An 11,894-nucleotide genomic window follows, 5' to 3' on the forward strand; every position below is an offset into this window, starting at 1 on the left:
AGCAGGAAGGACCCCCCCGCCCCCCCTCCCCAGAACACTGGGGAGAGGGTTTGCTCTAGCTGAAGCCTTCTGGGCCTCGGCCTTGGCCAGTGGCCTCCTAAGCCCATGACATGGGGCTTCTGGAATCTTTCATGGGATCCAAAGTGTTGTTCACTGCTCTGAACTCAATTCATCGCCACCCTTTATTCTCCCTTCCATTTCATGGTGTTTTCCACTCCCAACCCCCTAATCAGCATGTGCGTGCACGTGCACATGGAGGCTTACATCACTATCGAGGTTTTGCAAAGGGAAAGGCTATATTGCTAAAGGCTCCAAAACACACCTGCTCCAAAAGCACAGGGAGAGAAATGATGATGGCATGCCTTCCTGGAATAGCAGATTTTTTCCCTGTGAAACTCAATGCACGGAAGTGATGTTCAAGGCCCTCGTTAACTTCGAAATATTATGTTTCTGCATATAACTATGGGAATATTTGTTTTGCTTTGCTCTCTTCCTCACTGGTACACAGTGAGAACCAACCAGGAGAATGGACGGCAGGTCAGGAACCAGGAGACACTCTCACTGGTATGGTTGGGAAGGGAGAGGGGCACTGATGCCCCAAGCCAATCTGCCGGCTGCCAGTCCTGAGCTGGAAGGCTGTAGGGCAGTGAGGGCAGTGCACACGTGGCTGCCCTCCTTGAACTTGCGCATCCTTGAACTTGCACAGGAGGCTTTCCTTAGTGATGGGGGGCGTGGCCGCACCAGACTGGCCTGGTCAGGTTCTCTGTGGTGTGTCCGCTCCTGCTGAGGTGGCAGATGGAGTGGCCAAGAAGTAAGCTGTCCTAATGGTTTCTTTATACACACGTTTAGACCCAGGTAAAAGCCTGCATACTGAACAGGGTATAAAATGGCTGATTTTCTTTCCAGCTAGAGCAGCTCTTTGCTACAGTTTCCTCAGCTGAGCTGAAAAGGGAGCAGGAAGCCTGAGGATTTATTTTGGAATGCGCACACACACTCACGGCTCTAATTTATTTATACATACGCAAGCTTTGTGATATATCTCTGAAGACACTCGAGTCCTCAGGCTTGGAGCTGAAAGACAAGCCTATTTGAGTGTAAACCCTTTGGTTTTTCACAGAATAAGAGCCTTTCAATTTGACTTCATTGATCAAAAAGCCAAACTATTATGGGGCACCTGGGTGGCTCAGTCAGTTAAGCCTCTGCCTTTGGCTCAGGTCATGATCTCGCAGCCTGTGAGTTCAAGCCCCACATCAGGCTCTGGGCTGATAGCTCAGAGCCCAGAGCCTGTTTCAGATTCTGTGTCTTCCTCTCTTTCTGCCCTTCCCCTGCTCATGGTCTCTTTTGCTCTCAAAAATAAATAAAACATAATTTTTTTTTAAAAAAGCCAAACTCTTATTAAATAGAGAATGTAGATAATTTAAACCAGAAAGCAAAAGAATCTAGAATTGCTAAATGTTAATATATGTGAATCACTTTGTTAAGAAAAAAAAAATCGCTGATAAAAAACCGGAGAATTGGTATCATCAAAGTCATTGAGATCTGCTGGAACGCAGAATGTCTGTGAATTAAAACAGGTGACATCCTGGGATCTCCAAGACATGTTTCAGCTTCACCAAAACACACCCAATAAAAACAAACAGGTCACTTGTTTAGTCAGCTTGGGTCCGGGACAGTTTTGGCTATTCATACAGATACGATAGGAGGTCTGAAGCTTACATGGCCAACACTGAATTAACCACATGAAGTGACCCTGTGAAGGTGGCTGTGCCCCTACATCAGCTGGCAAAGTGGTACAGCGTCCAGTGATGGCACACAGCACATTGTCAGTGTGGATGCGGGACAGCACTGCCTCTAGGACGTGTCACCTCACTGAGGTGGCTTGTCACCCAGGGAGTTGGAAAAGTCAGAGAAGCTTAACTCCGGGGCCTCCGGATCTTATGTGTAAAATGAGATTGGAACAGATGGGTATTTCCTAAATGATGAGCCATAAAAATTGGATTCGAATATGGATAAGTTTAGAGAAGCCTGGGCTTAGTAAATTAAATAGGATTCTTTATTTAATATATTTAAATTTGTTTAACACATTGAATCTTATTTCTTAGACTTCATATATTAACAATACTATACATCCTCCTGAAAAGGGGATAATAAATTATGTTTTCCAAAGGTGCTTGGACACAGAATTCTTGGAGAAATGCTGAACTAGCAGGTCTAATTTTCCATAATTCCAGGGAAAGAGTGAGGCCATGAGATACAGCGGTGGGGAAAGAGACACTTGGCTTCTGCTTCCAGAGTCCCCTTCATGACCTCACAAGAACGGGGAAGCTGGAAGGGCCCCTGGGAGTCCTTGTGACAACGTCAGGAGTTCTAATTTTGCACAAGCAAATGACATCAGCCCTTTCTAATTAAGGTGAAATATGTTTAAGTAGAGCACATAATGACCTGTGATGTGATGGTTTAGTTGCTGAAAAGTTAACTCAGCCCTTCAGAATTCTGGAGCCACCAATAATGCATCCCTTAATTCCAGTCCTGTTCTTTGTATCACGTTAAGATGCCAATGCCCCAGGGGCGCCTGGGTGGCACAGTCGGTTAAGCGTCCGACTTCAGCCAGGTCACGATCTCGCGGTCCGTGAGTTCGAGCTCCGCGTCAGGCTCTGGGCTGATGGCTCAGAGCCTGGAGCCTATTTCCGATTCTGTGTCTCCCTCTCTCTCTGACCCTCCCCCGTTCATGCTCTGTCTCTCTCTGTCCCAAAAATAAATAAACGTTGAAAAAAATATTTAAAAAAAAAAAGATGCCAATGCCCTGGGAGAGAGACCCTTAAACCTAATATATCATTAATGTGTATGAGGCTGAAGCTGTCAGATCTTTTCCTGAGGGAAGATTTTGATTAAAAAAAAGGAAAGAAAGAAAATATGAAAAACATGAATATTGACTGGCATAGAGAGGAAAAAGGAGAAAAGAGGGATTGTAGAAATAACATAAGAGAGTCTCAGATTTTATTCTGTTGCATTGTCTCAGGTTGGCTTTCTGAGAAGCAGAGCCTCAGACAGGATTCTTGTGGAAGACGTTTGTTGATGGAATCCTCTCCAGAGAGAGAAAGTTGCAAGAGCAAGATATCTGACAAAAAGGAAAGCTAAGTCAAGACGAGCTATGGCCTGGCTTCAGCCAGGCCCCACAGGGCACACGCTGACCACAGCTGTCCCACAGAGTTTGTCATGCCCCGAGGAGAGGCCAGCCTTTTGAACCTCTGTGGGCAGTCACTGGGTGCCAACTGTTCTACCGTCCATCCCTGGGGCAGGGCATGACCTCCCAGGCAGGAGACTCTCACACAGCTGAAGGCTCAGCCTTTGTGACAGGGGAAGGTGTGAACCATCAGAGGCCAACACTCACACCAGCTGGGGCATGGTCGCCTCAGCCAGATGACAGGATCCAGGGGGGCACCGGCTGCACCCATGACCCACCCGTTCAGAATCGGTCTGGTTTGCCTTGACAAAAGTTCAGGTGACTGGAATAGCTTATAAGATTCCTCATGTTCCTACACACCTTGGAGTCCTAAATGTTGACAAGAGGCTTCTCCACTGACGAGAGTTTGACATTTCCTTGGGGAGAAATTAACCACACTCCAAGCTCTTCTCTCAGTTCCAGAAATTATTATTTTTTTAAGTTTATTTATTTATTTAGAACAAGTTGAGGAGGGGACGAGGGGGTGGGGGACAGCGGATCTGAAGCAGACTCTGTGCTGACAGCAGAGAGCCCCATGTGGGGCCAGAACTCATGAACTGTGAGATCATACCCTGAGCTGAAGTCAGACGCTTACTGAGCCACCCAGGTGCCCCTAGGTGTCCTCGTTTCCAGAAATTATAAAGAGTTAAAGGAATTCTGGTGATTTCCTGTCTGTCTGGATTATTATTTTTTTCTTTCTTTTAAAAGGATTTTTTAAAGGCCACCTGACATGCTCATATCCTTTTGAGCAATACTAAAGTTCTATATTGAAAAAAAAAATAGGTGTGGCAGGGGAGGATCTATCTTTTGAAAAGAAATGGCTGGCTTCATAGCATTAATTTTTTTCTTACAAATCTGCCTGAAAGAGAGAATGAAAGAAAACGTGTCTTTTAGGTTCTTTACCATAAAGCAATTCTAGACCAATTTCAAGGAGATTTCAAGGTAATCCTCAGCAGTTCTTCGTGTAAAGTAAGAGTAGTGTGCTTCTTATTATAAAGGTAATTTGATTTCCCTGATAATTATTAGTTAGCTAGTAAGTCTTTTCTAGGGTGTGCCTTGGAGCACAGAAGCTTAGATTTTCTCTTTCAGAAAGCCTCCGGTTCTCTTTTTTACGGGTTCGTCGAATGAGTGGGGTGGGGGGTGGGGGGGTACAATTCTGCTTAATCCAATGCCCTGTCTCTGCTGGTGTTTGGCAGCTCATGTATGTGACCTCAGCATCCTGTGTATTTTCTAAAGTGGCGTTTCTAGTCCTTTTGGAAATTCATCAGGGAAAGGTCCATGAACATTTCTAGAGTATCTTGTAAAAAACTGTATGCTTCTGGAATCCCAAGCATAAAAGCCAGGAATCATAACAAAGTCTAGGTCAGTAGGAAGACAAAGAACACTCCTCGTGTGCTTCTGTTAAGAGGATTTGTCCCTCACCTTCATCAGATCACATGATCTGTTTTATTCTCCAAGGGCCTTGCACAAAAGGCACACTTAAAGTAAACTACAAAATTCCACATCTTCCTGCCTGCTGGTCAGACTATATTCCTTTTGATGGGGTGCATGTGGTGGCGGGGCGGGGGCGGGGTGCAGTCAGGGGACAGGATGATCTTTCCCTTCCCAAAATCTATGCTTTTAATTTTCCAGGCTTTGGCTCTATATTCATATTCAGCCCTTGGATTTCCAAAAATAATACTCCTCCCGGCCCCCTTCCCCAACCCAAACCCTCTTATTTTCTTTCTGAAAAAAGCCTGGCTTGTGTAAATAAAACATTGCCAAGGCTTTGCTTCTAAGCAATTTGGTCTGCTCTGAATTTACAAAATCCATGCAGCAATTCATTTGACTTCAGGCTCCCTCCCCTGGAAAGCAGTGTATATCTGAGTATTCTTGTGAAAGCCAAAACACAGCTTGAATTCTGGAGATGTGCAAGGAAGGACAAGGAAGAGCAGCTACCTACTGTAGCCAAACACTGGTCCCAGTACATCAGTACCTGTTTGTAGAATTAAATCGAATGCTGCGGACGTAGCTAGAGGTTTCCAGCAGGTATGGGGAACCAAGCCATCCTCACCAGCTGGCAGCACATCCAGGCCTTCCTGGAGGACTACACAGCACAGTGACTCATCCTTTGTCCTTCTCACGCATCAGAGAGAAAACAGAGGTCCTCAGATAAAATTGCCGTCAATCCCTGCCCACTCCCAAACTAACCCCAGTTGGTGCCCAGTTCTTCCCCCTCCTGACTCAAAACAGGAATCACTCCTATTTCCATCTAATGCTGATTCTGGAGAATGTCTAATTGTCTGTTAGGATATGAAGTAAGTGACTCCGTTTCTCTGACTCCTTGGCTGATTCAACATCTGTCACATCTGTCACTCAACCTTTGTGCTCCTCTGTTTTTGGCTCTGCTTTCCCGGTTCTGTGTCTCTAGACACATGTCTGTCTCCCACTGGACTGTAAGCTGCTCAAGCGTGGAGACTGTGCCTTATTTGTGCTTACCTTCAGAACATACCATACTGCTTGCGTGTGATTGCACTCCTTACAGGGCTGTAGAATGTCACATGCTTCGAGGAAATTAATATGGGAACATTGCATAAAGTAGGTTGAAGAATGAAAAAAATATGTTGATGGGGATAACCGTGAGAAAACTATTGTAATCATTTAGTTGCTAGGCAAAGAGCAATGGACTAGCCAATTGTGGTGAGGAGAAGGACTGTGCGCAGGCTCGTAAGGAGGAAATTGGAATCAGAGAAGATTCCTGGTTTGCAAGCCATTGTCAGATCTTTACAGGGGCACCTGGGTGGCTCTGTCGGTTGAGCGCCTGACTCTTGATTTTGGCTCAGGTCATGATCTCCCAGCTCATGAGACGGAGCCCTGTGTCAGGCTCCATGCTGATAGCACAGACCCTGCTTGGGATTCTCTCTCCTCCTCTCTGTGCCCCTCCCCCTGTTCATGCTCTCTCTCAAAATAAATAAACATTAAAAATAAATAAAAATCTTTATAATATTCATTCATTCTTTAAGTATGCAGTGCCCCTTCTCATGCCAGGCCCTAATTCTAAGGCCTGGAGATACAGAGATAAAACAAAATAAGAATATAAACTCAGAAGAATCAGATTTAAGTACTGCAGTCAATTGTTTTAAGCTTGCCAAGTATGACAGGTATTGGCAGTTGGAAATCTAGGACTGGAGCTTTGGAGAGAGTTCAGATATTGAGATAAATACTTAGGAAAATATTATGCAAAGGGAACAGTTACTTTAGGATTCCCAAGGGTAATTATTGCAGGAAGGATTAAGAAGAAGATATAGTCTTGTGAGATCTTTGAAATATATATTTGGAAACATAAAGAAAACATTCTACGAACACTTAAGCAAGAGAAACAGAGGTTACCTCTTTTGAGGAAACACCAGTTAAGACACATTAAGGCAGAAGCTGAGCTAGTCATCAGGACTAGTCACACATATTCTGGTCTTCCCTTCCTTCTGGAAACATGATAGGATTATCTGTCCTTAATCCTCTTTGAATTAGGTGAGACAGTATGACTTGCACCCTGAGCGTACTGTGCCTGACTCCCAGCTGGAAACTTTAAGAGACAGAACACAGTTTGCCAAGTGTCCTTCTCTCCTATGTCCTCATTAAAGAATATATTTAGATGAAGCCATCTATTAGGCTGGATCCCTGAATGACCACGTGAGCAAAGCCACCTTACTGATCCGTGCTGTACTTGTAGCATGAGTGAAAAATAAACCTTTGTTGTGTTAAGCCACTTAGCTTTAAGGGTTGTTTGTTACTGCAGCATTACCCAAGTGATCCTGACTGATACATAGGCTAAACTGCTATAATTAAGAACTCAAAAATCTGTATGCCACATAGTCCTTCATGGTCACAGGTTCCTTCCGTTTTATAGCCTTCCCAACATCCTTGTGTGTTTTCTCATTCTCATGGTCAAAAGTTGTTCACCACCTCCACATTCACACTCCAACCCCACGAAAGGAATGAAGGGCAATCAACTTATTTTTAAGGAAGTGACATTAAAGTTGCACATATCACTCTTCCACACATTCCATTCTTGAAAGCCTGGTCACAGAGCCACACCTAACAGCAGGGGTGGCTGGTAAAAGTAGTAACCAGCAGTTATGCACCCTACTAAATCTGGAGTGAGATCAATTCTTTAAAAAGAAGAAAATGGATGGATACTGGTGGCAATTTACAGTGGCTGCCATAGGGTTCATGGCATGTCCAAGGAGCTAACATAAACGTAGTATAGCTATGGCTGGAGAATATAGTGAGATAGAGAGGGTGGCTCAAGGAGAGGTGGCAGGAAAAAAAAAAGAAGAGATGGCAGAGATAAGTGAGGTCAAGATCAAGGAGGGCCTTCTAAGATTTATTTAAAAGTAATGGAAATCCATTGAAGAGTTTTAAGTGTGGGAGCAACACAGATCTGCATTTAAGAAGATTCTTCTGTTTGCAGGAGGGAGGATAGATTGAAAAAGACCAATTAGGCAGCTTTTGTAGGATCTAAGTAAGTAAGAGCTGGTAGTCACTTAACTCCATAGCAGAAGCTCTGGGGACAGGGAGAGGAAGATGAAATCCATTGTTATGTAGAATCCAGAATCAAGAATACTGAAAAGTGTGGTGACAGCTATGAGGGCTGAGGGAAACCAGAGGGTTAAATATCTTCCCAGATTTTCTGGCTTTAGGATTGAAGTGGATAGTGCTATCAAATCCTGGAGGGAAAATTCTGGCAGAGAATCAGGTTCACTGGGAAAGAAACAAGAGTCATTTTGATCACATTGTGTTTAAAGTGCCTGTGGGGTGTCCAAATGGAGATATTTGGCAGTTAGTTATATGTCTATGGTCTTGAGTACAGGTGAGGGATCTAGGATATATCTGAAGGATTGGGCATTGTTAACGTATGGATGATAATTAAATCCAAGGAACTGGTCAAAATGGCCTGGAGAAAGTGGGTTGGGGAAGAAAAGGGGAGCTCTGAAGAGCATCAACATTTGAGGAATGGGAAGAGAGGGAGGGGCCTAACATCATAATTGAGAAGAAAGTGCCAGAGGGAAGACAGAAGAATCAGGAGATACATGGCTTCATGGATGCTGCAGGAAGCAAGACTTTCAAGGAGAAAGTGAGCAAAAGTCTAAAATGTAATGAGAAATAAAGCAAAACAAGACCAGAAAACAGGTTTAGATAAAGTATAGTCCAAACAGTACAAGGCAGAAAGCAAATGAAACTTCAAATCATTAAAAAAAAAAAAAAGAAGAAGCATGCAATAAAACGATTGAGGTGAGATCAAATAGAACAGCTATGTCATAAAAGGAAAAGGGCAAAGCAAAGATTTTCAGATTATTTTTTAAATCAAAATTCAACTATGTGCTGCTTACGTGATGCTTGACAGAAAACACGATATCACTAACAGTTTTTGATGGAATAAGCAAATACCACTGAGAGAATCTGAATACTATGATTAATAAATACTACAGAATGGCTAATTCCACAAAGAAGCCATTCCAGGTTCAGGAAATCATACAATGATTAAATCTGAAAGCCCAAGAGATGAAAAATGTTCTGAAAACATCATCAGGGTAAACTCAAAAGCGCTTAAAAGCAACAACAACAATAAATCACTCAGCATAGGTGGGTGAGGTGGCAGTGGTGGTGGCTAGGTGGCTGGGCAGGCGGGTTCAGGCGTTGGGGCCAACTGCTGCCAGGATCCTGCTGGAGGCAAACAAGTGCATCATTGAGGAGATGCTGGCACTCAATTTCGAGAATGCAGCCCCTCACAGCAAACCAGAAGCAGCAGTCACATGTGCAGATTTCGATGGAGTCCGCTATCGTATTTCAAATCCTAATGGAGACAAAACAAAAGTGATGGTCAGCATTTCTTTGAAATTCAGCAAGGAATCGAGGCACATAGTGCTGATGAGTTATTAAAGAGAGTGTATGGGAGCTTCTTGGTAAATCCTGAGTCAGGATACAATATCTTTTTTGCTATTGTGACTTTGGAAATCTGTCGGCATCCAAGATTCCACTGTGGATCAGGTTGGCATGTTGAAATGAAATTGTTTTGCCTCTGTCTTTGAGAAATACTTCCAGTTCCAAGAAGAGGATAAAGAAGGAGAGAACAGGGCAGTTATCCATGTAGGGATGATGAGACCATGTATGCCGAGTCTTAAAATGACAGAGTCACAGTCGTCTTCAGCATAGTGCTTAAGGATGTTGATGATGTAGCCATTGGAAAAGTGTTCATGCGGGACTTCGAAGAAGGAGGCAGAGCCAGCCATACAGCCCTACAGGTCCTCTTTAGCCACAGGGAACCTCCTCTCGAGCTGAAAGACAGATGCTATCATGGGTGACAACACTGGCTATCTTCGCTTCATGATGTTCCCTCACTACACCAATGCCAGTCTTAAGACAACACCATGTTCTGGGTGATTCCCACATTCTGGGACTATTTGCACTACCACATCAAGGACTTTCAGGCCCATATTCACACAAGTATGCAGGCAAACACATTCCTCAAGGTGCTAAGTCATGCATGCCCAGGTGCCAAGAAAAAAGAAGTGAAAACAATCACTGGGAAGAGGTTTTCATCCAGCTAACTCTTGGGAACAGGATGAGGAAGTGGCTGGCAACTGAAGGCTGGAACACTTGCTACCAGATAATGTAGATTTAAATGTTCAATCTCTTTGGGTTCTTAAGGGATTCTCCATTTTGGTTCCATTTTGTACATGTTTGGAAAATAATCTGCAGAAACAAGCTGCACTTGCAAGGAATTCGTAGTTCTCAGGAATTAAAAAAAGGAAAAAGAAAAGGTGTGTGTGGGGGGCGTGTGAGTGGCTCAGTTGATTAAGCATCTGACTCTTGATTTCAGCTCAGATCATGATCTCGTGGTTCATGAAATCAAACCCCAAGTCGGGCTCTGTGCTGACAGTGTAGAACTTGCTTGGAAGTCTGTCCCTCTCTCTCTCTACCCCTCCCACATGTTTTTAGGGGTCATTTTTAATGACCTCTGATGACCAAAACAGCCTTTGGAACATTCTCTGTCCTCCTGACTCTACTTGTGGTGTGTCCATGTTCATTATAATCTCAAAGGAGAAATAAAACTTTGTTAAAAAAAAAAAAGCAAAAACGACAACAAGAAACCAATCTTACTCTGAGCATTTTGGTAACTTTTCTTGTGTGTACTTAGCTATACTTTAAGTAGTTGCTTTGTATGAGATGGTTAAAAAGGCCAAAGATAAAGGTGTTTCTTTTTTCCTTTTTTTGTCAGTGAAGTTGCTGTTTATTTATTTATTTTTCCGGCCTGTTTCATATATGTGTGAAACAGTGTTGTCCAATGATAAACTAGAATTTTATTTTTCTGAATTGTTCTAAAAAAAGCAATTAACTGAAATGAATTATAGATTGAAATGTAAAATGCAAAACTATAAAACTTCTAAGAGGCAACATAGGAGATAATCTAGGTGATCTTGGGCTTGGCAATAATGTTTTAGATACACCACCAAAAGCATAATCCATGAAAGAAAAAATTAATAAGTCAGGTTTTATTAAAATTAAAAGGTTCTGTTCTGTGAAAGGCTAGCTAAGAGAATGAAATGAATTTCATTGATTTCTCTGATAATATACAATGAATTCTTAAAACTCGATAAAAAGAAAACAAAAATCCAATTAAAAAGTGAAGAGAAGAGGGCATCTGGGTGATTCAGTTGGTTGGTGTCCAACTCTTGATTTTGGCTCAGGTCATGATCTCACAGTTCTTGGGTTCGATCCCTGCATGTAACACCACACTGAGCCCTACATCAAACCCTGCATTGGGCTCTGTGCTGGCGTTGGCCGTGCAGAGCCTGCTTGGGATTCTCTCTCTCTCTCTCTCTCTCGCTCTCGCTCTCGCTCTCTCTCTGCCCCTCTCCCACTTGTACTCTCTTTCTCAAAATAAATAGATAAACTTTAAAAAAGAAAGAAAGAAAAATTCAAAATCAATATTAACAGGTCTGTCTCATGTCACTAAAAAATCCCCAACAAAGTACTCTCAGAGGCTAAAATTTAATTAATGTACCTTCTTGTTAGATATTTTTGGTACTTGTAAAATGTACCCTTAGTTAACTGAAAGAGTTGCATTCTCAAAACAATAAAAGTCATTTTCCAAAAATTATAGCTTTTACTTTGGAAGCATTGAGCTTTAGCTCTTATTTCTAATAGTACTATAAATAGCAGGGCCAGGCTCTGTTAAGATAATTACTGTTGTGTGACAATGAATCATGTTGCCTGCACATGGAAGAATGCTTATTGTTTTGCTCTTTATGCATTCAGCTCATCAGAAAGTGATTTCAAGTGCTTTAGGTTCAGGGGGCCAGGGAACACTCCTTATAATCCCAGTAAACATTGTTATCAGACCCAGGTGAAGAATGTTCCCACAGGTCCCATACTGATAAGGAGCTAGTTCTCTATTAAAATCAATAACTAGGGTTATATTTGAATTCAAAGAGCTTAGTTCATAACAGTACTTAATACCAGGCCATGGCATCAAAGGCTGAGTAAAGATCAGCAAAAATGAACAAACTTGCTCCTTTAGCACTTTAGAGAGGTGCTCCTAACAGAATAGCCACAGCTATTAGTTTAAGCCCAGATGTACAATTTATTAAGAAGGAAATTGATGCAAACTTTACCTTGAATGCCCAATGTG

General features: G+C 42.7%; 1 pseudogene; it reads left to right on the top strand.

Annotated features, from left to right (window-relative positions):
• The first annotated feature begins 722 nt into the window (after positions 1 to 722).
• On the top strand, positions 723 to 9,810 carry LOC122490538 (annotated as a pseudogene).
• Positions 9,811 to 11,894: the final 2,084 nt, after the last annotated feature.

Source organism: Prionailurus bengalensis, chromosome B2 (assembly GCF_016509475.1).
Source record: "Prionailurus bengalensis isolate Pbe53 chromosome B2, Fcat_Pben_1.1_paternal_pri, whole genome shotgun sequence".
NCBI classification, from domain to species: Eukaryota; Metazoa; Chordata; class Mammalia; order Carnivora; family Felidae; genus Prionailurus; species Prionailurus bengalensis.